Source organism: Hyla sarda, chromosome 3, assembly GCF_029499605.1.
Source record: "Hyla sarda isolate aHylSar1 chromosome 3, aHylSar1.hap1, whole genome shotgun sequence".
NCBI lineage: Eukaryota > Metazoa > Chordata > Amphibia > Anura > Hylidae > Hyla > Hyla sarda.
In genome coordinates, this window is record NC_079191.1 from 289,328,923 (window position 1) to 289,352,783 (window position 23,861).

The window sequence follows — 23,861 nt, forward strand, 5'->3', positions numbered from 1 at the left end:
GTATATTTGGCAGGGATCACATGCAAGAGTGGCATCTCGAATTCTACAATTAATGGAAAAGGGGTATGTGTAGCTCACTCAGGTATGCTATCCTGAGGTTAACCGGATTGGTCTAAATCCCAGAAAGACCTAGTAGAGTGAGAGGCATATATAATTAATAATTATATAGAACCAGTCCTCAGGGATAGTGAAAAAAGTATAGAAATGGACAAGGAAGGTGTAAAAATGGTATTAAATGTGTATAGTAATATTAATGTAATGATTTAGAATCAATATATTAATTTAGAATATAAATTAAAAATTAAAAAAATTAAATCTGTGATTGATAAGTGATAGTGAATTATTGGTAAATATTCACAAATAATATAAAAAATATATCAAACCTGAATCGAGGATAGCAGTAAAATATGGTACAATATAACGTTTTATTCGCAAAATAATAACTTACATCTAGGCAGGGCCCTTGCGCCAGATGTTAATATGGTAACAAAAAATAGTATTAAAATATTAATATAATAAAATGTCACTGAATGGCAACTTCCTTAAAATAAAGTCATATATAATAAAGTGTCACATGCAAGGGGTGATATAATGGATGATATTCAAGAATGTCACAGTTCAGGGAGCGATATGCAATGTGCAATATTGACACAGGAGGAAGAAAGCTGATGATAGCAGTTCAATGGTAATAGATAGTACCTGTGTGCCGTTGGTAATATTCCACTTACTGGGGAAGTACAGCCAGCATCCTCGAGAGTGGCAGTCTCATGGTGAGAGTATCCATCGGCCTTGGCATGGAGTGGCGTCCGGCCTCTGAGTCCGTGTGCGGTCCTAGTAAAGTGGAGGAGATAGTTCCGGCAAAACAGGCTGGCACGGAGATGCGTCCGGCCGGAGAAGGGGTGTCACAGAGGATGTGATAATCGCAGTCCCTGGAGAGAGAGGATCACACGTGCAATCTACAAAGGTCCCAGAAAAGGGGGTCTGCAGCGCTGCCTAGAGCCAAGATTGGCTATAGTAGTTGTGGAAGGTGGTTGCTATGGGTAATAGGTGAATAACCGAGGCTATACGCGTTTCAAGACGGCTGTCTTATTCCTCAGTAGCCATAGGTAATGAATAAGTAATAGCCTTGGTTATTCACCTATTATGTATAGCAACCACCTTCCACAACTACTATAGCCTACCTTGGCTCTGGGCATACTGCATATCGCTCCCTGAACTGTGACATTCTTGAATATCATCCATTATATCACCCCTTGCATGTTAAACCGGATCCCTCTGTTTATGGACGCTGCTATTTATATGACTTTATTTTAAGGGTGTTGCCATTCAGTGACATTGAATTCTATATTTACCTACCAAATGTGGTGGCTTGGGTTGCCTAGACTTCCTCAACTAGTATCAACCTACTCACTTACTACAGCTCAAACAATGGTGGAGAGGTGTTAAGGATTCTCATTGGCTTTTCATGGAGGCCTCTATATATCGGGTTGTACCCAATTCTCTTTGGGTCTTGGCTCTAACGAAGAACCTTCCCACTGTTAGTCCCACATTTGCAATATGGATCTCTTCCCACCTCCTGAACCCCCTGTCCTATGAATCTTTCCCGATAAGTGTTATCCAATCTCTCCCCATACAGACTTCTCTAACTGGGAAGCTGTGGGTTTATCTTCTTTAGGGCTAATTAGCGAAAACTTCTCCCTATGACCTTTTGAGGATATTAGACACAAATTCCCTATCCACTACTGGGATTTCTATTAATTGTTACAATTGCGACACTTGTGGATTCCCCCATATTTACATGCTATTTTCGTGAGTGGCTGGGAACCCCCAAAGGTGTATCAGTTGCTTACAGTGCTCTCTCTATCCTCCCAGTCCATCTTTAAGAAGCAGTGGGAAAGAGATCTTGCTATATCAGATGAGCAGTGGGCTTTCTTATATACCTTACCATTCAAATCCTAACGTATCGATGGTATTACACACCGGCTCGCTTGAATCACAGATTTCCACAAACTAACTCCATGTTCTGGAGATGCCAGCCCCATGTAGGTACATTCATGCACATATGGTGGGTGTGTTCTTTCATTGCACCCTGTTGGAACAATGTATGTGGACTTATCAAGGTAAATATTAAGTGTGATATATCATGGGGTCTGGGCATGGCACTCACTTATTGTATCACTGAACAGTAGTGTTCCATGTGTTAACAATTGTACATGGCTGTGGAAATCACCGGAGGTAGCTGATCTATCTGTACTCAGGTACAAAACTCATACACTATGGAAAGTCTCATTGCATTTAGAGTGGGGAGGAAGAAGACCCATGCCCGTAAGGTGGCTTGTCTGGTCACAATTTGATACTGCACCCAGTGGGGATGTTAGTTCTTCAGACCCATCAATTTGATCTAGTATTGTAGTATTACAATTTGCATTTTGTTTTACTGCAGCATCATTGTTATCTGAATATAGAAAAACTGCTGAAACACTTGCAGTTGAAATTCAACAGTTTCCACCCCCTTCCCCTCAAGAAAGATATACCCTTTGGATAATATACAAGGCTAACATGCCTTAATAATAATTATGACAATATTGCAATATCTGCAATGCAGTTTGTTATCGAGGGGTTACCCTACAGATTTGGTAGGGAGGATATATGGGAGGGAGACAACAATGTGGAGTCATTATGGGTAGAAATATATGGAGATAAAAAAAAAATTCTGATAGGGGTTTGTTATAAGCCGCCAAACATAATGGAAGAGGCAGAAGATCAATTACTGAAGCAAATAAGCAAGGCAGCAAATCAAAAAGGAGGTGATAATAATGGGGGACTTTAACTATCGTGATATAAACTAGGAGACTGAGACCTGTGAATCTCATAAAGGAAACAGGTTTCTGACTATAGCTAAAGACAATTATCTGTCCCAGAGGGGGCGCCCGACCAGAGGGGGCGCCCGACGAGACTTAATATTAACCAGCAGACCTGACAGAGTAACTAATGTGCAGGTAAAAGGACAACTGGGAAATAGTGATCATAATATAATACATTATAACTTATTCTTTAATAAGGGAATCTCCCGAAGGGCCACAAAAACAATGAACTTTAGGAAGGCAAAGTTTGATCAGCTCAGAGAAGCCCTTAACAATATAAAATGGGATATTGTCCTCAAAAACAAGAATACTGACACTAAATGGGAGACTTTTAAAGATATCTTAAATGATCACTGTAATAAATATATACCTTATGGGAATAAAAGGGTCAGAAAAGAAAACCAATATGGATAAATAAAAACATTAAAAGGGCAATAAAGGACAAAAATAAAGCATTTAAAATACTAAAACAGGACAGCAGTGAAGAAGCATTAAAAAGCTATAGAGAAAAATGTAAAATATGTAAAAAACACATAAAAGCTGCAAAAATAGAGACAGAAAGACTCATTGCCAAAGAGAGTAAAACTAACCCCAAAATGTTCTTTAACTATATAAATAGCAAAAAGGTCAAAAATGAAAGTGTAGGCACATTAAAAAATGATGAGGAAGAAATTATAAACAGGGATCAGGAAAAAGCAAATATATTAAACAAATTCTTCTCCACTGTGTTCACCGAGGAAAATGAAATGCCAGGTGAAATACAGCGAGATAAGGTAAACTCCCCAGTACAGGTCACCTGTCTAACCCAGGAAGAAGTACAGTGCCGTCTACAAAAAATCAAAACAGACAAATCACCAGGTCCAGATGGCATTCACCCCCGTGTTCTAAAGGAATTAAGTAATGTTATAGACAGACCCCTATTTTTAATATTCCAGGACTCTATAGTAACAGGGAATGTTCCCCAGGACTGGCACATAGCAAATGTGGTTCCAATATTTAAAAAGGGAACAAAAGGTGACCCAGGGAATTATAGGCCTGTTAGATTAACCTCCCTTGTATGTAAATTGTTTGAGGGTTTTCTAAGAGATGCTATTTTGGAGTATCTTAATAAAAATAAATGTATATCAGCATGGCTTTATGAAGGATCGGTCCTGTCAAACTAACCTGATCAGCTTCTATGAGGAGGTAAGCTCCAGACTGGACCAGGGGCAATCGCTGGATGTCGTATATCTGGATTTTTGTTTTCTGATTGGGTGACTGTTACTAGTGGGGTACCACAGGGGTCAGTCTTGGGTCCTGTTCTGTTTAATATATTTATTAATGACCTTGTAGAGGGATTGAATAGTAAAGTAGCAATCTTTGCAGATGATACTAAACTCTGTAAAGCGGTAAACACTATAGAGGACCGTGCACTGTTACAAATGGATCTGGATAGGTTGGAAGTTTGGGCTGGTAAGTGGCAAATGAGGTTCAACACAGATAAATGTAAGGTAATGCACATGGGGAGGAAAAATCGGGGCTGGGATTATGTATTAAATGGGAGAACACTTGGGACGACTGACATGGAAAAGGACTTAGGAGTCTTAGTTAATAGTAAATTTAGCTGTAGTGACCAGTGTCAGGCAGCTGCTGCCAAGGCTAATAAAATCATGGGGTGCATCAATAGGGGCATAGATGCCCACGACAAGGAAATAATTCTACCACTGTACAAATCACTAGTCAGACCACACATAGAATACTGTGTACAGTACTGGGCACCAGTGTACAAGAAAGATATAGTGGAGCTGGAGAGGGTTCAAAGACAGGCCACCAGAGTAATACGGGAATGGGAGGACTACAGTACCCAGAAAGATTATCAGAATTAGGGTTATTTAGTTTAGAAAAAAAAGGCTTAGGGGAGATCTAATAACTATGTATAAATATATCAGGGGGCAGTACAGAGATCTCTTCCATGATTTATACCCAGGACTGTATCTATAACAAGGGGGCATCCTCTACGTTTAGAGGAAAGGTTTCTACACCAGCACAGACGGAGGTTCTTTACTGTAAGAGCAGTGAGACTGTGAAATTCTCTGCTTGACGAGGTGGTCATGGTGAACTCTGTAAAAACGGGTCTGGATGCATTCTTCGAGAGTAATAACATGGCTGGTTACATACACTTGATTTATAGGGACAGAACGTTGATCCAGGGATTTATTCTGATTGCCATATTTGGAGTCGGGAAGAAATTTTTACCTCTAGTATGAATTTTTTTTTTGCCTTCCTCTGGATCAACTCAACTCAGTCGGGACTCATTAGGGATATAGGTTGTACTTGATGGACTCTGGTCTATTTTCAACCTCATGAACTACCGTATATACTCGAGTATAAGTCGACCCGAATATAAGCCAACCCCCCTAATTTCACCCTAAAACCCCAAAGAAAAGTTATTGACTCAACTATAAGCCTAGGGTGGGAAATACATCATCCCCCATGTCATCATCCCCCCCCTGTCATCTTCCAGACCCCCGTCATTAACACCCCCGTCATCATCACCCTGTCATTTTCACCCCCGTCATCATCACCCTGTCATCATCCCCCCCTTCATCATCACCGCCTGTCAATCAGTGGTCTTCAACCTGCGGACCTCCAGCTATTGTAAAACTACAACTCCCAGCATGGCTGCCCGGGCATGCTGGGAGTTGTAGTTTTGAAACATCTGGAGGTCCGCAGGTTGAAGACCACTGCCGCCTTCATCATCATCCAGACCCCCCTTTAGTTTTCTTCTCACCTCCCCTCGGTGGGAAGGAAGGGTGAGCTGGTCCGGGCCATCTATACTGCAGGGACCGCCTGGTGGGGAGGGTTAGTTGTTCTGGGCTGTCCATTTTCACTGGGAGGCCTTGCACTAGTGACGTTGCCTTGATGACGACGCACAGGGGACGTTCATGCGCTGGGATGTCTGCTGTGCAAGGACGTCCCTCTGTCGAATAAAATCATCTCTAACTCTACCGGAAGGAAAAGGAGGATGGGCCCTGCCGAACTTTAAGTTATTTTATTAGCTGCTAAAGCCCAGGATATAAAGCAAGGTAGCAATAATAGCATTCTGGAATTTATGATAAACTCTCTTTCAAGGGACTATGGGAATATTTTTGAAATAATAGAAGCACAACCATGTAATCACTTAAACATTTTTCCTTTATTTAACTATATTACAAATTTTGGAACTAAACTAAACAAATTTGTGGAATAAGGCATAGTTTTGAGTGCACCCAGATTTGGGGGAGCTATAAATTAATGGAATTTATTAAAGGCCTTGAATGGCAATTTTGGGCACAGGTGGGTATCAATGTTATCAACAAGGGAAGTTGCTGTCTTTTGAGACACTGAGGTAGGAGTTTAAAATTGAAGAAAAAATAAAATATTTTTACTTACCAGTATTGGAAGCGGATAGAAACACAAGAGATGGAGATAAGTTTCACATAGGTACACATTAACTTTTCACTTTTATTATGCAGCCACAGAGCACAGGGAAGTCCTTTAGGAATATTTATAAGGGTTTAATTAACGAAACTCCCGTTACCTTTCAAGATCAAATTAAAGCTAAGTAGGAAAATGAGATGGGTCAGCTAGAGGACCCTACTTGGGAAAGAATTTTAAATAATGTTACGATAGGCTCTTCGATTAAAAAGTTCCAGTACTTACAGTTAAGAGTTATCTATAGACTAGCTTTTGCCTGTGGCTTCGCTCGCATTAAATTTGGGGTAACATAGATTTACTTTGTACGATCCTATAGTAATGAGGCCGCTCTGGGTAAAGTCTACGGGCATCCAAACAACCTGAAACATTACATCTGCTGTTTCATGGAATTGAAGATCGACAACCTTTGAGGACTTTTACCGAGTCTGTGCACAGGAGAACCCGCCTTCTCGCGCTGCTTATATACTGCCAACAGTCCTCATATCCCATCCTCCTATCCCGACCATCCCTTCCTCCTATCTCAACCTCCTATCCTGACCATCCCGTCCACCTATCTCAACCTCCTATCCTGTCCTAACTCGACCTCCTTTTCCGACCTAGCCCGTCCTCCTATCCAGTCCTCCTATCTCGACCTCCTATCCTGTCCTCCTATCTCGACCTCATATCCCTTACTCCTATCTCAACCTCCTATCCCTTCCTCCTATCTCAACCTCCTATCCCCACCTCCTATCCCGACCTGCTATCTCCACCTCCTATCCCAACCTTGTATCCCGACCTCCTATATTTACCTCCTATCCCGACCTCCTAGCTCGACCTCCTATCCCAACCTCCTATATCGTCCTCCTATCCCGACCTCCTATCCCGACCTCCTATCCCAACCTCCTAGCCCGTCCTCCTATCCCAACCTCATATCCCATCCTCCAAACTCTACCTCCTATCTTGACCTCCGATCCCGATCATCCCATCCTCCTATCTTGACCTCCTATTTCAAGGTGCTATCCCGACCTCCCATCCCGTCCTCATATCCAGACCTGTAATATGTGTACCAGGTATTGAAATATCTCTAGCTGTACCCGTACGGAAGTTGTGGGAACATACATTTCCCATTGATTTGCGTGGGACTTTAAACAAAAACCCCGACCCTCACAAATGGGGGTAGTTAAGGGTTAAATTAACTATCCTATATTTTAAGAGGACATATAAGTAACATGTGACCAAGTATTATCGAAATATCTCCAGCTTGGAAGTTATGCAGTAACATATATTTCCCATAGACTTGTATGGGAAAAAACAAAAAAACAACCCCTTTTTCACCCCCTTAAGGGTGGAATTTCGAAAAATCCTTTCTTTTTTCCTTGTCTGCGTCTTAAAAACAACACCTGTGCAAAAATTCAGGTTTCTGGGTCCAAGGGTTTAGGCTGGGCGTTGATGAGTCAGGTCTTCTCTTTTTATATATAAGATTATATTATTCCCCCAAATTCTTAGAATTGATAGGCTATAGGAAAGACTCATTTGTCCCAAGTGTTTGGAGGATAAAGCAAATGTTATACATTTGTTATGGAGTTGTAGGAAGGTGAGGAGGTTTTGGGCAAATATAGAGGAATGCTTGAGAAAAAAATGTAATAAGGTCATAATCTTGGATATCAGGTCGGCCATATTGAGATATCTGACTGAGTTTGGGAAGGTGAATGATATGTTAAAAGTTGTGATGGTCGGTATCTATCTAATTTTATGGAGATGGTTTGATCCCAACCCCCCTAACTTAGAATAGTGGTTATGTATGGTGGGGAGGATTAAGGCTGCTTTCACACTAGAAAATTAATCCGTTTTAAAGATCCGTCTGATGTTCCGTCATGAAAACCCTGCAAATCGGCCATTAAACGTCCGTTAGACAATCCCATTATTGTCTATGGGATTTTTACATTATCTGTTATAATCCTTTATAGTCAGTTATTAATAACGGACGCTATATTGTGATAGGAGAATGAACGGAAGAATTAATGCATGCACTATTTCACCCGTTACTATCTTCCATCACAAAATAACATCTGTTATTAATAACGGACTATAACGGATTAAAACGGATAATGTAAAAATCCCATAGACAATAATGGGATTTTCTAACGGACGTTTAATGGCCGATTTGCAGGGTTTTCATGACGGAACATCAGACGGATCTTTAAAACGAATGAATTTTAAGTGTGAAAAGCAGCCTAAGTCCTTTGAAAGATCTAGAGTGGGGAAGTCGAGGAAGAAAATCAAAGAATTTGACAAGATATGGGGATTGTGGTAATAATATAATGTATTCCTTCAAGGGGAAAGTGTCAAACAATATGGTTGGTCTTTACATTTTTTATGTAGGTAGGGTGGTGTAGGATGGGGGGGGGGGGTTAGGGGATTGTATTCTTTTGTAATCCATAATTGTATAATGAACTGTATCGAATATAATTAAAATGTATAAAAATAAAGAAGAAAGCTGAGCTCTAAAAAAAAAAAAAAAAAAGGAGTACTGTTGGTTAGGTATAGTTAGGCAGGTAGGGTAGCAAGTTAGCATTAAAGGAGTACTCCGGTGGAAAACTTTTTTTTTTAAATCAACTGGTGCCAGAAAGTTAAACAGATTTGTAAATTACTTCTATCAAAAAATCTTAATCCATCTAGTACTTATTATCTGCTGAATACTACAGAGGAAATTATTTTCTTTTCGGAACACAGAGCTCTCTGCTGACATCATGACCACAGAGCTCTTTGCTGACATCATGACCACAGTGCTCTCTGCTAACATCTCTATTCATTTTAGGAACTGTCCAGAGTAGAAGAAAATCCCCATAGCAAACATATGCTGCTCTGGACAGTTCCTAAAATGGACAGAGATGTCAGCAGAGAGCACTGTGGTCATGATGTCAGCAAAGAGCACTGTGGTCATGATGTCAGCAGAGAGCTCTGTGTTCCGAAAAGAAAATAATTTCCTCTGTAGTATTCAGCAGCTAATAAGTACTAGAAGGATTAAGATCTTTTTATAGAAGTAATTTAAAAATATATTTAACTTTATGGCACCAGTTGATTTAAAAAAAAAAAAAAAAAAAAATTCCACCCGAGTACTCCTTTAAGGGTTAGGTATAGGTAGTCAGGAAGGTAGCATTAAGGCTAAGTTTCTACTTGTTTTTTTTGTCCTGCGTTTTTTGGTTTGAAAAAAATGCAAGAAAAAACGCCAGTGGCGTTTTTCCTGGCGTTTTCCCATTTGTGTGGAAATTGCATTTTCTCTATCGGCTCCATTGGGGGACACAGACCGTGGGCCGTCCCTTGGGTGGGCAGATAATCAGTTAGGCAGACGGCTGTTCCACTGCCACCTGCAGCACTTTACGGCCCAGACTAGCATCAGCCGATGCGAAGGTATGAACCCAGTAGAACCTCGAGAAACTGTGCAAAGACGACCAAGTAGCCGCCTTGCAAATCTGCGAGGCCGAGGCCTTGTTCTGGAGAGCCCAGGATGCCCCAACAGAACGGGTAGAATGAGCCACAACCCTGAAGGGAGGAACCTTCCCCCTACAGCGATAGGCTTCCGAAATGGCAGACCGGATCCACCGAGAAATGGTGGCCATGGAAGCAGGTTGTCCCTTGCGACGACCTTCTGTAAGGACGAAAAAGGAATCACACTGACGAAACGAAGAAGTGATAGAGAGGTAAGACCTAACAGCCCGAACCACATCCAGACCGTGGGTGTATGCTGCTGTCTCTAGGACGTATGACACTATGGCAACAAAAAAGTCGGCTCCTCCCAGCAGGATATACCCGCCTCCAGGCCCTGAGCTAATCAGTTTTAAGCTTAGTGTCTGAAGGAGGTGGACATGGTCTGGAGTTCTCAAGACCAGGTCTTATGTTTTTTTATTTTCCTAGTTAGGGAATGTGTTAGTTTTTTATTCCTTTTTCTTTCACGTTTTCAGGTGGGAACTGCGGCTCACTGTTTCCCCATTGCGATTGAGGGGGCACAGACATTGGGTATATGTGCTGTTAACCCCCTCTCACCAACTGTCAGCGCCTGGGGTTGTACCTCATGGGTCCGGGTCCCCCTATTTCCCTGCTCGCCTCGCTCGCACATGGTAGCTCGGCGTGATGCAGGTAACAGAAGGCTGACTGAAGACTTCACAGAAGACTCCATTAGGTAAGTTCTTCTGACCAGGTGAGTATATATTTTTCTCCCTTTAGGTGCTGACTTGCAACCTCTGAAGACCCTCATTTTTTGGTCCACCTTTCAGGATCTAAGGGGCTGGCCTGTATTGGGGCTCTATCTTTATTCAAGCAGGGGTGAGCAATGGCATTTTGGGCAGGAAGGGGTTGCCTTATTACTTTATTTTAAGTACATGTGTGTGTTTTTATACTATGCGGCTGTCAGCCGCAGCGCTTACTATGCGGCTGACAGGTGCGGCGTTTGTACTGTTCGGCGCACGGAGCGCCGACTTACTTTCACTTTCGGCAGCAGCCTGCTCACTTCCCCGGGGGCGCAGGCGCGACTGACATGTGCGCCCGGGGCAAGGAGCGGGCGCCATTACTGTTCTCCAATCAGCGCCGTGCGCATGATTTTTGGGGGCAGAAGCCAATTAGACAGTGCCTCTGCTTCAGGCACACCCCTCTATGGCTATTGGCTGGCCTGTTTCTCCCTCTCTTTCACTCAGAGCGGAGTTCTCCTCACAGCAGCGGCCACAGGGGACACAGACTCGGGTGAGATAGTTCTTTTTTCATTATGAGCCGCGTACCCGGTCAGGGTCGCCCCCCTCCAGGGCTGCCTCCACTCATTCACATTCTCCTGGTGAACTGGCGGATGAGGCTTTAGAATCGGCATCTGACTCGGAGGACCGCTTGGATTCAGTTGAAACCGTGAACTCATTGGTTGCGGCCATAAGAGACACCTTTCACTTAGAGTATCCTTTCATCGTGCTAAGCCGGCACTTCAAAGGTTCATCTCTCACGCTGAATTTGACACCCTTCTGGAATCTGCATGGAAACTTCCAGACAAGAGGTTCCCGGGAATGTAGAAGGTTCAGGTGCATTACCCATTTGACAAGGACCTTGTCTCTAAGGTGGTTCCCCTCCCTCGGTGAATCCACCAATTTCCCGCCTCTCTAAGGCTACCACACTGCCACTGGCAGATGCGGCTGCTTTCAAGGCTCTTCTCTTCTTCCCACCTTCGCCTCAGCTTGGGTGTCCAAAGCCCCATCGTTGTGGTGCTCAAAGATCCGTCAGAGTATCCAGGCAGGATCCCCCCCAGAGGATCTGTCTGCTTTGGTTCTCCAATGCTGGAGCTGGAGAATTTCTGTGCACAGCTTCTATGCAGTCAGCCCGTTGTGCTGCCTTTGCTGTGGGTCACCTAGCGGCCCTTCGCCGTTCCACGTGGCTTAAGGCTTGGGATGCGGATGCCGCTTCCAAAAGGTCTCTCACCGAGCTTCCTTTTACTGGTACCCGTCTTTTTGGCAAGCGCCTTGACAAGATTATTTCTGAGGCAACAGGGGGCAAGGGGTTCCTTGTTGCCTCAACATAAGGCTCGCTCTACTTCCCAGAGGAAGTCCTCTTCCTTTCGGACTTTTGGCCCCAATAAGGGGTCGGGGCAGGCGCCTTCGCGGGACAAGAAGGCTCCCCGTTCCGGGTGCTCCTGTCTTGGAAGTCGGACACCAACCGTTCCGTCCGTTTTGCGGCCAAATCGGGCAACCGCAAACCCACTTCCGCATGAAGCGATGCCCCCACCCGCAGATTTTTCTCGGGTGGGAGGTCGTCTCTTATTTTTTCGAGACATCTGGACCACACACATTCAGGACTCTTGGGTCAGGGATGTGGTGTCCAACGGATACCAAATAGAGTTTGCCTCCCTCCCTTCGGGCCCAGGTCCCAGTTTCCATCAGCGTTTGCATGGAAGTCTAGGGTCGGATGGTAGCGGCCATGGAGGCCGTACCCTTTGCCCAGTTTCATTACCGTCCCCTTCAACTGGCGATTCTCTCTCGATGGGACAGATCTCCTCTGTCTCTCGATCGCAAGATTGCTCTCCCTCGTCGGATCCGTCAGTCTCTGCTCTGGTGGCTCCGCTCCCCCCTTCTTCAGGGGCGATCATTTCTTCCACTCCACTGGCAGGTGGTTACAACGGATGCCAGTCTGTCGGGCTGGGGCAGTGTGTTCAGGGACTGGACGGTTCAAGGCCTCTGGTCTCCCCGGGAAGCTCTTCTTCCGATAAACATCTTGGAACTGAGGGCGATTCTTCTTTGCCTTCTTCATTGGGAGTCCCTGCTTCAGTCTCGCCCTGTCTGCGTCCAGTCGGACAACGCCACGGCCTTGGTGTACATAAGTCGGCAAGGCGGCACTCGCAGCTCGGCAGCCATGGCCGAGGTGACGAAGATTCTCATCTGGGCGGAAAACAAGGTTCCGGCCATTTCGGCGATTCACATTCCGGGTGTGATCAACTGGGAAGCGGACTTTCTCAGCCGTTCATCGGCCGACCACGGCGAGTGGTCTCTGCATCCGGAGGTCTTCGTGCAGATCTGCGACCTCTGGGGTATTCCAGACATGGACCTCTTCGCGTCTCGTCACAATCGGAAGATCCCGAAACCCCCTGGCGCTAGCTGTGGACGCCCTAGTGATTTCTTGGACAGGGTTTGCTCTGCCCTATCTGTTTCCTCCCCTTCCGCTCCTTCCCAGGGTTCTGAGGAAGCTCAAAGCGGAGGGTGTTCCCCCCCATACTGGTAGCTCCAGATTGGCCGCGAAGGTCGTGGTACGCCGACGTGGTCAGGCTCCTGGACGACACTCCACTACGCCTTCCACTTCGTTCGAACCTTCTGTCTCAGGGTCCCCTTTGCCACCCCAATTTACAGTCGCTGCATTTGACGGCGTGGCGGTTGAGACCGAGGTTTTGAGAGCCCGCGGTTTCTCATCCCAAGTCATTCGAACCATGCTCAGGGCTCGTAAACCCTCCTCGGCAAAAATTTACCACCGTACTTGGCGGTCTTATTTTCGTTGGTGTGAAGCTCAGGTTTTGTCTCCTGTTACTTTTTCTGTTCCCCGTCTTCTCTCTTTCTTGCAGTCGGGTTTGGAACTGGGGTTGTCTCTCAGTTCCCTTAAGGATCAGGTTTTCGGCCCTTTCTATTCTTTTCCTGGCTTCTAATTCTCATGTCCGGACATTTCTTCAAGGAGTGGCGCATGCTGCCCCTCCTTATCGGTCACCTTCTCCCCCTTCTGTTGGGGCATCCTGGGCTCTCCAGAACAAGGCCTCGGCCTCGCAGATTTGCAAGGCGGCTACTTGGTCCTCTTTGCACACTTTCTCGAGGTTCTACCGGGTTCATACCTTTGCATCGGCTGATGCTAGTCTGGGCCGTAAAGTGCTGCAGGCGGCAGTGGAACAGCCGTCTGCCTAACCGATTATCTGCCTACCCAAGGGACGGCTTTGGTACGTCCCACGGTCTGTGTCCCCCAATGGAGCCGATAGAGAAAAGGAGATTTTTTTAACACTTACCGTAAAATCTCTTTCTCGAAGGATCCATTGGGGGACACAGCTCCCACTCTCTTGGGTTTCTCTTTGGCTTTCTGTCCGAGGGTGTGTTATATTTTTATATTACAGTTATATTTTTTCTTCTGTTTCTCGGACAGTTTTTTCCTTGACCTGTCGGTCCTCTCCTATTGCTCTGGTACTAAAACTGATTAGCTCAGGGCCTTGAGGTGGGTATATCCTGCTGGGAGGAGCAGACTTTTTTTGTTGCCATAGTGTCATACCTCCTAGAGACAGCAACATACACCCATGGTCTGTGTCCCCCAATGGATCCTTCGAGATTTTTTGGTAAGTGTTAAAAAATCTCCTTTTTGGCCCCTTTGGCGTTTTTTTTTTTTTTTGGTACCCAAAATTTGTTGGGTACCAAAGGATGCAGTAGTGATGGAGAAAAAAAATGTATTTAATGAAATTTGTATTTTTTAGAACAAAATTTTAATACATTTTTAATAAAGTGTGTGTGTTTCACTTTTTTCCCCCCTCTATTTTTTTGATTTTTTTTTAGGTAGTACTACTACTCCCAGCATGGAACAGACTTTTCTATGGTGGGAGTAGTAGTACCTGTACTAATAGACATATCGCCCGATGCGATCGTCCATAATATAGCAGAGATGCAGAGTGGCTCTATACAGCACTTGCATCTCTACTCTGTACTCCAGCCAGTGATGTGAATAGAACATTCATATTTTCTGCCCAGAGTGGTGATTGGCTGGATGGTTGTAGCCAATCACAGCTCTAAGAGGGAAATATGAATGAGTGATGTTCTATTCACATCACTGGCAGGAGTATAGTGCAGAGATGCGAGCAATGTATATAGAGCCGCACCACATCTCTGCAATAGATAGGACGCTCACAGCGGGTGTCAGGAGTGATACCTGTTGTGATCTGTCCCTAACTGCAGGTACTACTAGTCCCATCATGGAGCACGCTCTGCTACATGTTGGGAGCTGTAGTACCTGCAGTTAAGGAAAGATCCCAGCGGATGTCACTTCTGACACCCGCTGTGATCCTACTGTATAATGTATAATAGATGCAGCCGGACGCTCTTTTATGGTCCCCTGCACTGCCGTATATATACATCTATTTATATTTCCCACAGAGAGTTGTGATTGGCTGGAACCATCTGGCCAATCACAGATCTCTGTGGGAAATATGAATAGGTATATATATACGGCAGTCTAGAGGACCATAGAAGAGCGGCCGGACGCATCTATAAATTATACAGAAGGATTGCAATGGACCCGAGGCGATCCTTCTGTCAATTAGTACAGGTACTGCTACTCCCATCATGGAACAGTGTTGTTCCATGCTGGGAGTAGTAGTACCACCTAAAAAATAAAGAATAAAAAGTGAAATACACACACACACACACACTACATTTTTATTATTGTTGGCAATATTTTTAGTGCCCTGCCCATCCACATAAATTGTTTAAAAATTAATAAAACATTTTTTATAAAAAAGATAAATTTCGTTAAATACAATTTTTTCCATCACTACTGTATCTTTTTTTCATTATTTTGGTACCCTAATATGGGTACATGGTATATGGTATATGGGTACAATGGTACCCTACGAACTTTTATTAAAAAAGGTATCTCCATGTCTTTTTTGGATCGCTAAAGTCCAAAAAGAGAATAAAAACCGCATGAAAAACGGCAAAGTTAAAACCAACATGGCGTTTTTTTTTACTCCCATAGACATCTATGGGATAAAAACGCCATTATTTCAGGGAAAAAGACACCAGTGGCTCAATATGCTGCAATTTTGCAAAACCGCCAAGGAGCTGAAAAACGCCAAAAGAGAGTGAAAAAACACCAAAAGGATAATAAAAACACCAAACTGAAAAACACCAAGTAGAAAAAGAATTTTGCCATTTCTCATTGATTTACAGCTAACATCTGGCCGCAGCGTTTTTTGGCCCAAAAAACACCATGCGGCAGAATTGGCGTTTTTCATAAAAATAAACCAAGTAGAAACTTAGCTTAAGGGTTAGGTAAAAGTAGCCACCAAGCCGCACTGCACCGCAAACCCCCCCCCCCCCACCACCTCCCCTACAATCACAAAATAGAGAGAAAAAAAAAACACCTTGGGGGAGATTTATCAAAACCTGTGCAAAGGAAAAGTTGCCTAGTTGCCCATAGCAACCAATCATTTTGCAGAGGCCTTAATAAAATGAAAGAATCAAGCTGATTGGTTGCTATGGGCAACTGGGCAACTTGTCCTCTGGACAAGTTTTGATAAATTTCCCCCTTATGCTTACCAAAACATGGTCCCACGCAGTGGTCTTCCTCACAGGCTGTCTTCTCCTTCCTGCCTCCACAGTGCAAGCTCCAATGAATGAAGTCATCGGGGCCTGCAATGCATGGGGGCAGAGGTCCCATCTCCTCTCAGTTTAGGCTGCAGATGCAGTTCACACTGAGGAAGCCTTCAGCTGTATGCGTGTGAGCTGCGCATATAGCTGAAAGCAGCGTTCATGCGCCTGGAGATGCAAGGCAAGTGTCCTGGATTCCCATTAGCGAACAAGCGCCAGCTGCGGACCTATGCTTTGGCAGCCTGTGCCCCCGGGGGGGGGGGGGGGGTTGGATGGTTTTGCCAAAGCGTAGGTACGCCACTACTCAGCACTGGGTTCATTAGGACTCAACAACAGAAATCCCATGAATGTCTTTCTGTAACTTTATTCACTATCCCTTTTCTGGATTGAAATAAAGGCCTTGTTCATTTATCAGTGACTGACGCTCTGATCATCTTGTTTACTGCACAGTTACTTGTAGACTACGTTTGGTCTAATAAAGTGAATGAAAGTGCCACACCATGTGTCAGAATATTTTTGGGCTGATATTTCCTGTATATACCTATGACAGTGCTTTAGAGAACATTTCAGACTACGAGTCTAATATCAACTGTTCACCTACACGTTACAATAAAAATGAAGACCCACACAAGTTCAGTTTATTAAATTCTTTACTGCATTTAGAAATAAAAATCACAGCATTGTTGTCTAAAGTTTCCACTAAATGTGCTAAAATGTGGATATTGTATCATAAAACATGTGGAAAATAAAGGTTCATGTGCATAATTTATCCAGCAGATATCATTTCTGGCTCTCTCATATAGAAAATACTTGTGACTAAATTAAAATTTGATACAAATAAAAAAATGATTTTTTTTTTAACTGCATCCTTTTAGAACACATGTTTTATGATACTTACATTTTCCGCCAACAGCAAAGAATAAATTCAATAAAAAATATATACAAAAAGCTCTGTATTTTTCACTGGCAAATAATTTTTTTTTAAACTAAGAGCAATTTGAAATATACATGTATAGGTCTACAAGTATAATACATAAAATATATTTTTTATATTATTACATATCCACAGAAGTTTAAATCTTTCTAAATTGCATACTATATATATATATATATATATATATATATATATATATATATATATATGACACACCAGAAATTTTCTCTTTACTCCAGATGTATTTACAGTTCAACTACAGTATATTGGTTTTCTACTGTACAAACTTAAATATAGAAAAAACAAAGGGAAAACACATGTACAGTATTTATAAGTCATATGCAAAGTTAAGACATTTTGAAATTATTGCACTTGCATATTTTGTTCTCTATAATTATAACAAACCATTTTTACATTTGCAATATATACATAAACGCACATTTATATAAGTATGCAGTCTACATATTTTTTTTTAGATCAATTAATCCAAAACATATACTGTAGTCTGCTTACATAAAATATTCTATTTGAGTCATTTATTTTTCTTTTTAAACTTATAAGTGTTTTTTTTTCTTTCTTTTTTTTTTTTTTTATGAAACATAACCCGTATTTCTAAAATATTAAGCACAGTGTTTGGTCAGCAAGCAACGTAAACGGCTAGGATAATATTTTATTATTTTAATAATTATTTTTCTATATGTTTTAACACAGTTTTACAAAATTTAGGCCTGAAGTATGTGAGTAGTAATCATCATAGCAATATTACTATATTGAAAACTTAGCATGACTTATGTTTATAACTTACAGAGGGAAGAAACTTCAATAGAAATCTATAAAACTTAATTTGTGCAACATATGACAGGAAGAAGGCCATCTGAAAGAATTCTAGATCTTCCACAGTATACTTCTCTTTTATAAGTTCTAATAATTCATAAAACTAAAATCAATACCACTGAAGAACATAAATCTAAAACTAAATCCAATGTACTTCAACTTAAAGGGGTATTCCAGGCAAAAACTTTTTTTTATATATCAACTGGCTCCGGAAAGTTAAACAGATTTGTAAATTACTTCTATTAAAAAAATCTTAATCCTTCCAATAGTTATTAGCTTCTGAAGTTTTCTGTCTAACTGCTCAATGATGATGTCACGTCCCGGGAGCTGTGCATGATGGGAAAATATCCCCATAGGAGCTGCACAGCTCCTGGGATGTGAGTCATCAGAAAGCAGTTAGACAGAAAACAGCAACTCAACTTCAGAAGCTAATAACTATTGGAAGGATTAAGATTTTTTAATAGAAGTAATTCACAAATCTGTTTAACTTTCCGGAGCCAGTTGATATATAAAAAAAAGTTTTGGCCTGGAATACCCCTTAAAGTCTTAAGTAAACCTCTTTAGGGCAGGGCCACACTAGTGCATCCACAGCATATATCTCGCTGCAGGAAATCCCCTGCAGATTCTGCTACGAGCAGACACCCAGGCTACATGGCTGCAGACCTATGTGTGCAATAAGTTTTGGAGGCGGGCCTGAGTGTCACAGTCAAGTAGGCATGCTGGGCCTGCCTCCAAACCTTACTGCACACACAGGATTACAGCGGGGAAGCCCTGTGTTTCTGTTAATAGCATAATCCGCAGAAGATTTCCAGCTGCGTGAAATATGCTATGGATGCACCGTTAGTGCATTATTATAGCAGTGTTGGTGTAAGGGTGTTAAAATCAGCATGAAAGTGACTACAATACCAAATTGATCAGAACATTTGCCATTTCCTTGCATATCTGCACTTGGCAAAGGCTTTACTTTACTGTTTGATATCATTTGTAAGTATGAAAGCACTACCCAAAAGAATTTGGGATCTACAAAAGATGTGAGTAAAATTCAGAGTTTAAGGATTATCAGTAGATTTAGGAATGTTTACAGGGACCACTGAAATTACTATCAGTATTATATTTCATAGCCACTTTAACTATTATAAAGAAATTCATGAATTTCTTGAAAATAAATATTTTTGTTAAATGCTGCAATAAGTCTACATTGAATGAAAGGTTCACTTAGGGAAACAAATATTCAATAAATGTGTAACTAGGTAAACTATAAATTTTTATTCAGAGAGTTCTAAATAGCACCAACTAATAGGCAACTGTAGGCATTTAACCTTTTTTTTCTTTGTGGTAAATAGTTTGGACACCATCATATGTCAATGAACATTTCCTGACGAAAAGGGTCTGCCAGTGGAAGGATGGGAGCGCCAAAGATGCCAGAGCACAGCACTTGTGGCCTCTTCAGCACTCCAATAGAGCATAAATGGAGCACATGCGAACTTCAGCACACGCTCCTCCCAGAGAGCCAGGATCCCATTTGGGAGATCACAGGGGGGCTTCCTGTGGATTGGGGATAAGTTATCTTTTATTGGATAACCCCTTTTACATATCCGTAAAAAGATAAACTGTATAGTGCTATGCTAGGATACATATGCACTGGAATGACACAGTAAGCACATAAACTGATAACATGTTTGTTTAGAGTAGTGCGCAAATGACTTCAAGCAATATAGAAAACCACCAGCAGAATCAAGCCATCATAATATAAATAATACAATAACTGTAACTGAAAACCAGGTTGGTAAGATAAGTAATAGCTAAATAGTGGTATCCACCTGCTGAATTTATTTGGTTAACCAACAATTATACTGCATAATCGACACTCTGTGTTGCTGCAGATTGTGTACAGATTGTGTCATATGACTCTTCAAACCACTGGAGAAATTGCAGCTCTCAATCACACCCTTGCTATATGTGGGGTACAGAGGTGGAGATTTAAAAGCGACAACCAATCTAGAACTTCCCTTCCTTACATGTAAGTAACAGAAAAGTGGTGAACTAAAATTTTCACTGAACTGATATCAAAATACATTTGTCTGCTCTATAGTATGCAGGTTACTACTGGTAGCATGAAAAGCACAATATGTATGTATTTGGTACATTGTTAGTAACATGAATAGTACAAGGGGTTTTTCAATCTCTAGTTTTTATTTTCCTGGCCACCTCCAGCTTATTTGCAGCTGCAGGAGGTGGTCAGGAAGCTGAAAACAGCTAAAATTTGCAAAACTCCCATTGACTTTAATGGGTGTTATAGAAATGGCGTAGCCCGCAAGCTAGAGTGTTTACACAACTTCCGGAGTTACATAAACAGTGTAGCTTGTGGGGCTGCACCATTTGTACAACACCCTTTAAAGTCAATAAAACGTAGGCAAATTGCGCAATTCTCTCATTTTAGACTGTTTTATCTTCCCAACCACTTTCGGTAACTGCAAACATGCCAAAACAAAATTCACTTACGGTTTTATTTCAGGCTTAATCCAAAACTAAGTTAAAGCATATTGTTATTGTGATCAATAGGCTTTAACTGAAAATCTGACATCCTCTTTTGCAAAATATAGACCAAACAAAAGCTCACAGTTTATATATACAATCCGTCATCTGATAAGAATTTCCTAAATGTTATCACCTTTTAACCCCTTTTTCCCTTAAAGGAGTACTCCGCCCCTAGCATCTTATCCCCTATCCAAAGGATAGGGGATAAGATGTTAGATCTCCGCGGTCCCGCTGCTGGGGACCCCGGGGATCGCCACTGCGGCACCCCGCCATCATTACTGCACAGAGCGAGTTCGCTCTGCACGTAATGACGGGCAATACAGGGGCCGGAGCATCGTTACGTCACGGCTCCGCCCCTCGTGATGTCACGCCCCGCCCCTTTCAATACAAGTGTATGGGAGGGGGCGTGGCGGTCATCACGCCCCTCCCATAGACTTGCATTAAGGGGACGTGCCGTGATGTCACGAGGGGCGGAGCCAAGACGTCACGCTGCTCTGTCCCTCGTATCGCCCGTCATTACGCACAGAGCGAACTTGCGCGGTGCCGCAGCAGGAATCCCGAGGCTCCCCAGCAGTGGGACCGCGGCGATCTGACATCTTATCCCCTATCCTTTGGATAGGGGATAAGATGTCTAGGGGCGGAGTACCCCTTTAAGGACCCGGGGTTTTTCCGTTTTTGCATTTTCGTTTTTTTTCCTCCTTACTTTTAAAAAATCATAACTCTTTCAATCTTTCAACTAAAAATCCATATGATTGTTTCTTTTTTGCGCCACCAATTCTACTTTGTAATGACGTCAGTCATTTTACCCAAAAATCTACGGCGAAACAGAAAAAAAAATCAATGTGAGACAAAATTGAAAAAAAAACGCCATTTTGTAAATTTTGGGAGCTTTCGTTTCTGCACAGTGCATTGTTCGGTAAAAATGACACCTTCTTTTTATTCTGTAGGTCCATACGGTTAAAATGATACCCTACTTATATAGGTTTGATTTTGTCGTACTTCTGGAAAAAATCTAAACTACATGCAGGAAAATTTATAAGTTTAAAATTCTCATCTTCTGACTATAACTTTTTTATTTTTGCGCGTATGGGGCAGTATGAGGGCTCATTTTTTGCGCCGTGATCTGAAGTTTTTAGCGGTACCATTTTTGCATTGATAGGACTTATTGATCGAATTTTTTTGCGCGCACGCCATTGACCGTGCGGTTTAATTAATGATATATTTTTATAATTCGGACATTTCCGCACGCGGCGATACCACATCTGTTTATTTTTATTTCAAACTTTTAATAGGGGAGGGGTTAAATGATCTTTATTCACTTTTTTTTTCACTTTTTTTTGCAATGTTATAGCTCCCATAGGGACCTATAACACTGCAAACACTGATCTTTTACATTGATCACTGGTTTCTCATAAGAAACCAGTGATCGATGATTCTGCCACTTGACTGCTCATGCCTGGATCTCAGGCACTGAGCAGTCATTCGGCGATGGGACAGCGAGGAGGCAGGTAGGGATCCTCCAGCTGTCCTGTAAGCTGTTCGGGATGCCGCGATTTCACCGCGGCTATCCCGAACAGCTCCCTGAGCTAACCGGCATGATTTCACTTTCCTTTTAGACGGGGCGTTAAACTTTGAACGCCGCGTCTAAAGGGTTAATAGCGCGTGGCCCCGCGTTATAAATCGGGAGTACAGGTACGCCCTGGGTCCTTAACAGGTTAAAGGGACAGCGTCAAAGCTCAACTAAACCAGGAAACTGACTTATTGTGTCTCTTCATGCAAGAAAACAAGATCATTATTGCAATAAAGCGCTAAGATTGCATTATTTACCATTTTAAAGGACTGCGACAAAGTTCCCTAGAAGCAGGAAATCGGTTTAATAAGGGATTCTAATTGAAATCCCAAGACTATTAATATGATTTGCTGACTTTATTATAATTAACCACTAATTGTACTTTTACTGCACTTATATTTTCCATACCCCTGTGCTACCTGAGAGACAACGTCATGAAGTACACTACAATAAACAGTGGACATCAACAAACGCAGCAACGCCAATATCTTTCTATCTATAACTTCCCAGATTGCTTGAAAAGGACTCTTACTCTATCAAGCAACACAATGAAGCACCTCAAAGAATCAAAACTAACAGAACTGAAAATAGAAACTGTCGCAATAACTTAAAGTTTAGAAGCATCCCTGAAACTATACTTCAAAAAGCTTGGAAAAATATCTTAAATACTTAGTTACAACTTTATTACCTGACTTCACCGATTTGGATCTGGAAATAGACAAAGCCCATCATCTTCCAAGAGCCTGCAACATAGACCCTTCCCTACCAAGGGATGTCATTGCAAGATTTCATTTTTATAAAACTAAGGAGCGAATACTACAAGCGATGAGGAAGCCTAAATACCTACCGGACACTTACAAGAATATATCAATCTTTATTGATCTCTCTCAGACAACGATACAAATGAGAAGAAATGTTTCCCAAATTACAACAGCTCTATGGAAAAACGACATACCCTATAAATGGGGTTGTCCAGTTAAACTACTGATTGCGGATGGACACTCCACACAAATAGTGAACATTCCTGAACAGGGACTGGACAAGCTCCTAAATTGGGATATTGCACCTAAACCTCGAAGAAACTGAACAAACTGAGGGATAACTGACTGACTACGTGCCAACAAATTAATGTTGAATATTGAAATTTTTTTTCCCTCATCTAGGTTGAGAGACATTAGAACTATCTTTAACAATCGCTGAGAGGGATGGATGCTACGGTTCATAAGCATTGTCCTTAGTTTACTCATTATTGAATGTTTTATTCTCCATATTATGCAGACAATATGTCATCAATGGCTGATACTTTACAAACCCTTTCTAGATTTAATCCGTCTTCTATTTTCTTTTTAATGTTTCTATTCTTGACCTCTAACCCTCCACTCTCTTTTTTCTTCCCTTCCTCTCCTACTCTCCCATCTTTTTTTTTCACTCTCATTCCATTCATACCTATCTCCTTTTTATCTTACATCTTGACACCTATTTCTCTCATAATGTTACATTCTTTCTTTGTTCCCTTGTTTCTTAACTTATCCTCTATATTTCCTCTTCCCTATCCTACCTAAACTTCCCCCTTATACCCCATCTAGCTCTCAATACTCCCCCCCCCCCCTTTTTTCTTTCCTTATAGCTTCTATTTACTATACTTTTTCCCCCACCTTCCCCTATCGGTCTCTCTAATATTTACCCAATTCAAATGAACACTATTGGCCTATCCTTACAAACTACGTCTACGACCTCCCCCACCCCTATATGACGTAAGAAATGTTATTAATGCATATTGAAGTGCTAAATTAACCGGAGCACCTGGTTAAATGTTTATTTTCTTTTACTAT

The 23,861-nt window shown here is 42.1% G+C and overlaps 1 long non-coding RNA gene across 1 annotated transcript in view; it reads left to right on the plus strand.

The window, feature by feature from the left end:
• Positions 1–20,790, plus strand: part of LOC130362409 (uncharacterized) — an 85,656-nt gene extending 64,866 nt beyond the window's left edge. The window contains exon 3 of the long non-coding RNA XR_008891408.1: positions 19,805–20,790. This is a non-coding gene — a long non-coding RNA (uncharacterized LOC130362409). The remainder of the gene's footprint in view (positions 1–19,804) is intronic.
• Positions 20,791–23,861: the final 3,071 nt, after the last annotated feature.